The 10,511-nt window shown below is 45.4% G+C and overlaps 1 non-coding gene across 1 annotated transcript; it reads right to left on the bottom strand.

Annotated features, from left to right (window-relative positions):
• Nucleotides 1-661: 661 nt before the first annotated feature.
• LOC119944288 lies at nt 662-799 on the bottom strand. Its single transcript, XR_005455782.1, has one exon. It is a non-coding gene; the product is annotated as a small nucleolar RNA SNORA7 (small nucleolar RNA).
• Nucleotides 800-10,511: the final 9,712 nt, after the last annotated feature.

Raw genomic sequence — 10,511 nt, 5'->3', positions numbered from 1 at the left:
GTGGTGACTAAAATGGATGATGGTCCTCTGGTCCAAATGTCACCCTTGTCAGATTCCCTTTAGCTCTTGCAGGCCATTCTCTGATCGGGAACACCTGTTGATTTGCTTTTCTGAGACAACAGCGAATTTAAGGGAATCGAACTGGTTCGTCAAACCACCTATTGCTCCAGAGCCAGGCCTTGCTCTTTTCTTACCACCATAATGCCCTCAAGAAATTCTTTGTAAGACTTGTCCAGGCTTCTTGTCTTAGTTGAAGTAGGAGCTGGGCATGGAGGAAGAACCAAGGGCAGAGACATAAGTCTTCCCAGCTGGTCCCTTTAGACTTTGCTCTTCAGGGTTTCAGAATCATTTTTCTCCTAAAACCCAGTGCTGTCTGCAAGGGCCTGTTTCTATTGGCTGGGCCAAAATGGCATAGAATAAGAATTGTGGTGTTTGTCAAGTGTTCTTGTCTTATGCCATCGAATTGTATCTGACCCATAATGATGTCATGGACACACCTCTCCCAGAACACCCCACCTCCATCAGCAATCATCCTGGTAGTGTAACCATAGTGGTTTCTTGGTAAAAATTCAGAAGTGGTTTATCATTGTCTCCTTTTGCGCAGTAAACTTGAGTCTCCACTCTCGACTCTCTTCCATGTCACCACTGCCCAGCACAGGTGACTTGGAGAAGATTTTCTTCCACTCACTAGCCACTGCCCGGGCTAGGAATGGAATGAGCAGACCTCTGCTTGACTCTCCCTCCCATAGTCTAGACTGGTAGAGTACTGGAAACTCTCCAGGTGCAACCCTGAGAGGTGTCAAATGTTCACTATGTCCCAAGCACTTAACTATGCACAGGGGTAGTGAACGTAGAAGCAGACAGGACAAGATCCCTGTCCCACATGGGACGCACTGTCTAAGGGAGAGAGAGAACAAGTATTTCATTCCCTTTTTACAAATGAGGAAACTGAGGCCTAGAGAAGTTAAGTGACTTGAGCAAAGTCACAAAGGAGACAAGTGGCAGAGGCAGAACTAGAACTGAGGTCCCTGGCTCCCAGGCCCAGGCTCTTTCCACTAGGTCATTCTCTTTGACAAGTAGTGTGGCTCAGTGGAAAGAGCCCAGGCTTTGGATTCAGAGGTCATGGGTTCAAATCCCAGCTCCATCAAATCCCAGCTCCACCAATTGTCAGCTGTGTGACTTTGGGCAAGTCACTTAACTTCTTTGGGTCTCAGTTACCTCATCTGTAAAATGGGGATTAAAACTGTGAGGCCCCTGTAGGACAACCTGATCACCTTGTAACCTCCCCAGCGCTTAGAACAGTGCTTGGCACATAGTAAGTGCTTAATAAATGCCACCATTATTATTATTGTTTGGTGAGTGTAGATATGAAAGAACAGAGTGATTTCTCTCTTACTTTCTCTCTCTCTTTCTCTCTCTGCTTTTCCTGAGATTCCCATTGGATTCCCATTCCCATACCTCAGTATTTAGTTGTCCTCTATAGATTGTCAGTGGGAGGAGGGAAGAGTGTACCTCCCCCTAGATGGTTTCAGAACCTAACTGGCATAGAAGCCATCATGGGAAGCAGCATGGCCTAGTGGAGAGAGCACCAGACTGGGAGTCAGAGGACCTGGGTTCTAATTTCAGCTCCACCACTTGCCTGCTGTGTGACCTTGGGCAAGTCACTTCACTACTCTGTGCCTTAATTCCTTCATCTGCAAAATGGGGATTCAGCATCTGCTCTCCCTCCTACTTGGCTATTGGCCTCTTTCCAGGAGGGAAAAGAAGACTCTGTTAACATTCATGTCTTTCCAGGGTTCCACGAAATGTTTAGGCCTTATATAACATATATAAATATAAATAACATATGTAAATATTGGCCATTCATAATCTGCAAGATAGATGATGGGGTTAGGGCAGAGAGCTGACCCACTCTACTACAATTTAAAAGAGGGCTGAGATCCTGGCTGCCAATTCTATCGTATTCTCCTAAGCCTTTACAGCAGTGATCTGGGGTGCTCAACAAATAGCAGTGATTTATCGATGCAGGGTATCCATCCGCAAAGAGCCCCCTGCGTTTTGACTTCTCTGATTCTGAAGGGATGGTGAGAACTGTTGGTGTTTCTCTCAATTTTTAAAATAAAGTAAAAAATACGTTCCCAACCCCAGCCCCAGGGAAATGTTTACTGCCTGGTTATAAACCGTGGAAATAGGGGACCAGAGTGGAAATGTCAACTGTGTTAACTTATGGCTGCGTAACCAGGTGCCACAGAAACAGACTGATGCCTCCATTCTGAGTTATATTTCATATTAGTTTTAAAAAATGGTCTTACTAATACTTTTATTTCAACAAATAAATCCTAATAACCCCCCCACCCCACCAAAAAGCCCAACAGAAGGAGAAAACAATCTGTCCTGAGTCACCTTCCTTGCCTGGAAATTTAGGAGCGTGCTGCTTTGTGGGTTTGGGGTGGGTTTTTCTCCTGGCAAAGAAAATAATGTTCCCGGCCTGCTACAATTTGTGTAAGTCAGGTTAGAGTAAAAGGAAAATTCCCCATAGTCCCGGCAAGATTTCTTGCGCTGTTCTTTTGTGACTACGCTAGGATGGTTGATGGATGGGAGCCCCCCCTTAGCGGAGTCCTTGCTGTGTTTGGTGATAACTCATTATATTTCTTTCTTTACAAATAGCCCCATTAGCGCTCCAGAATTGAACAGAATCATAAAGCTTGAAACATCCCACTCCCATTCCAGTCGTGCTGGAGGTATTGTTTCATGAATTACCGAGCTGCCAAAGCCCGATTTATCCAGGCGAAACCTTCAGAGCTGAGTCACGGAGATTTGGGGATGTGTGAGTGTGTGTGTGTTGTGGGGGGAGATGGGGTGGGAGGAAGAGGGGGAAGGAGGAGAAGTAGCAGAATGGGCAAGGGTTATGGCAACCAAAACGTTTTTTTTGAAAAAAAAAAAAGAAAAATCATTGCTTCTCTGGGTCCAGCTTTATTCAAATTGAATTAGCTAAGCTCTTTCTGTTTCCCCAACAATATGGTTGATGGGGAATGCTTTTGCTTCTGTTTTCTTGGCTAAATTATAACTGCTGTTAAACCGTTTATAGAAAATTTACGAAACAGAAGAGCTGAGCTCTTTCAAAGTCTCTCTGGCCTCCGTAAACCCTTAAATATTCTGAAATTAGATGTCACTCTTAGTCAGATGATTCTAAACAAGACACCATAATCCCCTCTGTTATGGAGATATTTATTTTTGTCTGAAAAACTTCAAAGCAGCCCATGACAGATAGTCAAAATCAAAATTAGCATTCCAATGAGAAAGGTTTTTTTTTCTTTTATGTAAGTAATTCTTAAGTGTTGTGTGGAGGAGAACTGGATTGATTGGCTGAGAGTGGGGTGTGTTTGGCTTTAATCCAACCCTTGCCAGCACCGGATGGAGACTTCCTTCCATGGGACTGCAACCTCAAGATGCAGAATTTTGGTTTCCAGGTGTACAAAGGTTCTGGCTGGCTCTGAGCCCCTGGGCCTCCTCTCCTACATCCCTCTTCTCAGCCCCACTCTGTCCCATCCCACGAGATCCGGTCTGTGCAGAGCTTGGGAGTGGCTGGGGTTAGCCAGGGGAATCACTCAGTGGTGCCTAGTGAATAGAGGAAGGGGCCTTAAATCAGGTGACTTGGTTTTTAATAATAATAACTGTGGTATTTGTTAAGTGCTTACTATGGGCCAGGCACAGTACTAAGCACTGGGATAGATACAAGGTAATGGAATCAGACACAGACTCTGTCTAACATAGGACTCACAGTCTTAATCTCCATTTTGTAGACGAGGTAACTGACACATAGAGAAGTGATGTGACACCCAAATTCACACAGTACACAAGCGATGGAGCTGGTAGTCATTCATTCATTCAATTGTATTTACTGAGAGCTTACTGTGTGCAGAGTACTGTACTAAGTGCTTCAAAAGTACAATTCGGCAACAGAGACAATCCCTACCCAACAACGGGCTCACAGTCTAGAAGGGGGGAGACAGACAACAAAACCAGTAGACAGGCATCAATAGTAACAAAATAAATAGAATTATAGATATATTCACATCATTAATAAAATAAATGGAATAATAAATAGAATAATAATAATAATGGCATTTTTTAAGCACTTACTATGTGCCAAAAACTGTTCTAAGCCCTGGGTAGATACAAGGTAATCAGGTTGTCCCACGTGGGGCTCACAGTCTTAATCCCCATTTTACAAATGAGGTAACTGAGGCACGGAGAAGTTAAGTGACTTGCCCAAGGTCACACAGCTGACAAGCTACAGAGCTGGATAAGAATGTACATATATACATGTGATGTGGGGTAGGGAGGGGGTAGAGCAGAGGGAGGGTATAGGGGCAATGGGGAGGGGAGGAGGAGCAGAGGAAAAGGGGAGCTCAATCTGGGAAGGCCTCCTGGAGGAGGTGAGATCTCAGTAGGGCTTTGAAGGGGGCATGTGAGCTGCACTGATGTATGTGAGGTGGGAGGGCATTCCAGGCCAGAAGTAGGACGTGGACCAGGGGCCGATGGCAGGACAGGCGAGAACGAGGCCCAGTGAGGAGGTTAGCAGCGGAGGAGCAGAGTATGTGGGCTGGGCTGGAGAAGGAGAGAAGGGAGGTCAGGTAAGAGGGGATAAGGGGTTGGAGAGCTTTGAAGCCAATAGTGAGTAGTTTTTGTTTCATACGAAGGTTGATAGGCGACCACTGGAGATTTTTGAGGAGGAGGGTAACATGCCCAGAGAGTTTCTGTAGAAAGAGTTTAGAACCCTGGTCCTTCTTACTCCCAGGCTGGTACTTTTTCCAGCTCCTTCTCCATTGTTAAGATTTTAACCAGTCCTTGCTCTCCTATATGAGAAACGCCTTCAATCAATCAGTCAAACATATTTATTGAACACTTTTTGTGTGAACAGCACTGTACTAAGTGTTTGGGAGAATACAATATGACAGAGTTGGTAAACACATTCTCTGCCCACAACAAGCTCAGAGTCCAGATGGAGAGACAGACATTAATATAAATGAATAAATTACAAATATGTACATAAGTGTTGTGGGGCTGAGGGAGGGGTGAATAAAGGGAGCAGATCAGAGTGACCTAGAAAGGAGTGGGAAAAGAAGGTGAGCAGAATTTAGCTTTTTGGGTACAATCTGTATGGCCTGAATTTGCCATTTTCCTCCTGCAACCTGTTTCCTAGAGAGAAGTTTGCAGGAGCTAATTTCTTAATGACGATCAGATGGGAAGTATGTGAACCTCTCCCCATAGAGGTCAAAGATCTACTGCAGGTCATAGTCTTACAGAATCAATCAATCAATCAATCATATTTATTGAGCGTTTACTTTGTGCAGAGCACTGTATGAAGCGCTTGGGAAGTACAAGTTGGCAACATATAGAGACAGTCCCTACCCAACAGTGGGCTCACAGTCTAGAAGGGGGAGACAGAGAACAAAACCAAACATACTAACAAAATAAAATAAATTGAATAGATATGTACAAGTAAGATAAATAAATAGCGTAATAAATATGTACAAACATATATACATATATACAGGTGCTGTGGGGAAGGGAAGGAGGTAAAATGGTGGGGATGGAGAGGGGGACGAGGGGGAGAGGAAGGAGGGGGCTCAGTCTGGGAAGGCCTCCTGGAGGAGGTGAGCTCTCAGTAGGGCCTTGAAGGGAGGAAGAGAGCTAGCCTGGCAGACGTGGGGAGGGAGGACATTCCAGGCCAGGGGGATGACGTGGGCCGGGGGTCGATGGTGGGACAGGCGAGAACGAGGCACGGTGAGGAGATTAGCAGTGGCAGAGGAGCGGAGGGTGTGGGCTGGGCTGGAGAAGGAGACAAGGGAGGGAGGTAGGAGGGGGCGAGGTGATGGAGAGCCTTGAAGCCCAGGGTGAGGAGTTTCTGCCTGATGCGCACATTGATTGGTAGCCACTGGAGATTTTTGAGGAGGGGAGTAACATGCCCAGAGCGTTTCTGGACAAAGACAATCCGGGCACCAGCATGAAGTATGGATTGAAGTGGGGAAAGACACGAGGATGGGAGATCAGAGAGAAGGCTGGTGCAGTAGTCCAGACAGGATAGGATGAGAGCTTGAACGAGCAGGGTAGCGGTTTGGATGGAGAGGAATGGGTGGATCTTGGCAATGTTGTGGAGCTGAGACTGGCAGGTTTTGGTGATGGCTTGGATGTGAGGGGTGAATGAGAGAGCGGAGTCGAGGATGACACCAAGGTTGCAGGCTTGTGAGGCGGGAAGGATGGTAGTGCCGTTAACAGTGATGGGAAAGTCAGGGAGAGGGCAGGGTTTGGGAGGGAAGACAAGGAGTTCAGTCTTGGACATGTTGAGTTTTAGGTGGCGGGCAGACATCCAGATGGAGATGTCCTGAAGGCAGGAGGAGATGCGAGCCTGGGGGGAGGGGGAGAGAGCAGGGGCAGAGATGTTGATGCAGAAGGGACTAGAGAAGCAGTGTGGCTCAGTGGAAAGAGCCTGGGCTTTGAAGTCAGAGGTCATGGGTTCAAATCCCGACTCCACCACTTGTCAGCTGTGTGACTTTGGGCAAGTCACTTAACTTCTCTGTGCCTCAGTTCCCTCATCTGTAAAAGGGGGATGAAGACTGGGAGCCCTCCGTCGGACAACCTGATGACCTTATAACCTCCCCAGTGCTTAGAACAGTGCTTTGCACATAGTAAGCGCTTAATAAATGGGCATTAAGATTGTGAGCAACATGTGGGATGGGGCTGTGTCCAATCTGGTTAGTGTGCATCTATCCCAGAACTTAGTACAGTGCTTGGCATGTAGTAAGTGCTTAACAAATACCATAAAAAATTGGTTGATTGATTGGTGCTTAACATAACAGTATATAAAGCAAATAATTTTGAAATGAGTTTTTCCAGAAGTTTGGAAAGGATTCCAATGTTCAACATGAAAGTCTATGGGGAATTGTTCCCCATGATGCAGCCATTCATGATACGCTTCCGTTTTGGAGGAACAAATCAAGGCTGTGGGGTATGCTTATAGTTTTTGAACCCCAAGCGTTCCCTAGCACTGTATTGTGTATTTGAGAGGGAACAATAGAGTTAGCAGTCACAGTTCTTGCTCTCCAGGAGTTTACATTGGTGGGTGTGCTGAAAGAAAGGCTGGGACTCAGTATCTTGTTTCATGAGGTGCTTAGCAGATTGCTCCCCTCATACAGGTGTCAGTCAGTCAGCTGATTGTATTTATTGAGCATTTAATTTGTTCAGAGAGCAGTACTAAGTGCAAACTGCAACTTTCCCTGAGAGGAAGCACTGTGGTCTAGTGGAAAGAGTACAGGATTAAGAGTCGGGAGATTTGTATTTGACCCTCTGCTCTGGTGCTGGTCGATTGTGTGACCTTGGGCAAGTCACTTAACATTGTTGGGAGTCCCATGTGGGACTGTGTCCAGTCTCTTAAACCGTCTATAAAATGGGAATGAAACATGTGTTCTCCCTCCCCCTTAGATGCTGAGCCCCATATGAGGCTGTGTCTCATTTGATTGTTATAATAATAATAATTATGGGATTGTTAAGCGATTACTATGTGCCAGGCACTGTACTAAACATGGGGTAGATTGTACTTTATCTACCTCAGTTCTTAGAACAGTGCTTGTCACCTAGTAAGCGCTTAACCCACACAATCAATTAGTCGTGATTAGGGAGCACTTAATGCGTGCAGAGCACCATACTAAGCACTTGGGAGACTACAGTATAACAATATAAAAGATGCATTCCCGACCCTCAGTGAGTTTACAGTCTGGAGGGGGAGACAAACATTAATATAAATGAATGTTACAAAAATAAATAGATACGTAAGTGCTGTGGAGCTGGGGCTTAGGTGAACAAAGGGAGCAAATCAGGCCAATGCAGAAGAGAGTGGGATAAAAGGAAATGAGGTCTTAAGTCATGGAAGGTCTCTTGGAGGGAACATGCCTTCAGTAAGGCTTTGAAGGTGGGGAGAGTAATTGTCTGTCAGATATGAAGAGGGAGGGCATCTCAGGCCAGAGGCAGGAAGTGGGTGAGAAGACGGCAGTGAGGTAGACGAGATTGAGGTACAGTGATCACATCCCATAAGCCTTACTATTATTGTTATTAATATTGGAATTATAACCTTGTATCGACCCCAGGTTTTAGCACCTAGTAAGAACTTCACAAATGCCATAAGAGAGGGCCTGGCACTTATATACATAGCTGTAATTTATTTATTTATATTAACATCTGTCTCCCCCTCTAGACTGTAAGCTCATGGGCAGGGAATGTGTCTGTTTATTGTTAAATTGTTCTCTCCCAAGTGCTTAGTACAGTGCTCTGCACACAGTAAGTACTCAATAAATATGATTGAATGAATGAATGAATATATATAATTGACTGACTGACTGACTGACTGACTGACCGACAGACGGCCTTCACGCTTCTCTCTTTCCTCCCCAGGGAAGGCCAGGGCCAGGGAAGCATTAGAAGCAGCATGGTTTAGTCGATAGAGCATGGGCCCGGGAGTCAGAAGGACCTGGGTTCTAATCCAGGCTCTGCCACATGCCTGCTATATGACCTTGGGCAAATCACTTAACTTCTCTTGGCCTCAGTTACCTCATCTGTAAACTAGAGATGAAGACTGTGAGCCCCATGTGGGACAGGGACTGTGTCCAACCTGATTAACTTGTAATAATGATATTATCTGTTAAGCACTTACTATGTGCAAAGCACTGTTCTAAGCACTGGGGGATACAAGGTGATCAGGTTGTCCCACGTGAGGCTCACAATCTTAATTACCATTTTACAGATGAGGTAACTGAGGCACAGAGAAGTTAAATGACTTGCCCAAAGTCACACACCTACTCTACCCTAGCACTCCGAACAGTGCTTGGCACATAGTACCTCCTTCCCTTCCCCACAGCACCTGTATATATGTATATATGTTTGTACATATTTATTACTCTATTTATTTATTTATTTATTTATTTTACTTGTACATATCTATTCTATTTATTTTATTTTGTTAGTACATTTGGTTTTGTTCTCTGTCTCCCCCTTTTAGACTGTGAGCCCAGTGTTGGGTAAGGACTGTCTCTATATGTTGCCAACTTGTACTTCCCAAGCGTTTAGTACAGTGCTCTGCACACAGTAAGTGCTCAATAAATCAACTGATTGACTGATTGATTGAAAGTGCTTAACAAGTACCGTAATTATTATTAAATTATTATTATATTATTATAACAACTGCCAATTCCACAATCTCTGGTGAACTGCTTAAAAAAATCACCTCTGAAGAAATAAATACTGAAAGAAACTTCAAGGCCAGACAGAAGCTGCTGAATGGCATAGTGGATAGTCCTGAGAGTCAGAAGGTTATCTGTTCTAATCTTGCCTCTGGCACTTGTCTGCTGTGTGACCTTGGGCAAGTGACTCCATGCCTCAGTTCCCTCATCTGTAAAATGAGGACTGAGGCTGTGAGCCCCATGTGAGACAGGGACTGTGTCCAACCTGATTTGCTTGTATCCACCCCATTGCTTTGAACAGTGCCTGGCACATAGTAAGTGCTTAACAAATACCATGATTATTAAGAACATCTTCCCCAAACTGTGGGATGGAGAGAGGAAGGAAAGCCACAATCAAGCCTGTGGAAGAGAAAACCATGGCCTCCCTTGAACCCATCCTACTGACTGCCCCCTCTTCAGCCTTACCGCTATGACCCTTTTCTGGGCAGGCCCTGCCAGAATCTCCCAGTTGTGTGTGTTTGTACTCCTGCCATCTCTCAACCAGTCACTTTTTATGCAAAGCTGATTTGGAGTCTCCTTTGTCATGTAAATTTGATACTAAAACAGTGTCTGGATCCCCAGGGTGGGTGGACAATCCCATTTGTCTGTGAATGGGCACACGAGGTAAGCGGTGCAGAGCCTCCCTGCCAACGCTTTCTAATTTGTCGGGGTCATCACTCCACGTCCCTCTGCCTACTCTGCTCCAATCCACCCGGGGGGTCATCGTTCCCACGGCCAGTTCTGAACACTGCATCCACGACTTGGTGTCCTTTGGTGGTCATTTTAACTGGCAGGGAAACCGGCTCCCAAAAGCTAACCTTTTACCGGTGTAGGCTAACCCAGTTTGCTTGGCCAAGCGGTGTGGAGAAGCAGGAGAAGCAGTGAGGCTTAGTGGATAGAGCTCCTCCACAAGTCTGCTGTGTGACCTTGGACAAGTCGCTTAACTTCTCTGGGCTTTGGTTACCTCATCTGTAAAATGGGGATTAAGATTGGGAGCCCCATTTGGGACAAGGACTGTGTCCAACCTGATTAACTTGTATCTACTCCAGCACTTAGCTCATAATAGGCACTTGGCACATAGTAAGTGCTTAACAAGTGCCTTATTTTATTGTTCTTGAAAATTTAGGGTAGCTCTGTAAATCAATCCCAGCTCCACTCATTTAACTGTGCAAGGGCTCACCTCGCCATGGGCACTAAAGACTTGGCAGATGCCAGTTAAGCCTAAGCCAAGCTGCT

Source organism: Tachyglossus aculeatus, chromosome 22 (genome assembly GCF_015852505.1).
Source record: "Tachyglossus aculeatus isolate mTacAcu1 chromosome 22, mTacAcu1.pri, whole genome shotgun sequence".
Classification (NCBI taxonomy): domain Eukaryota; kingdom Metazoa; phylum Chordata; class Mammalia; order Monotremata; family Tachyglossidae; genus Tachyglossus; species Tachyglossus aculeatus.
This window is presented reverse-complemented; position numbering and strand designations above follow the sequence as displayed.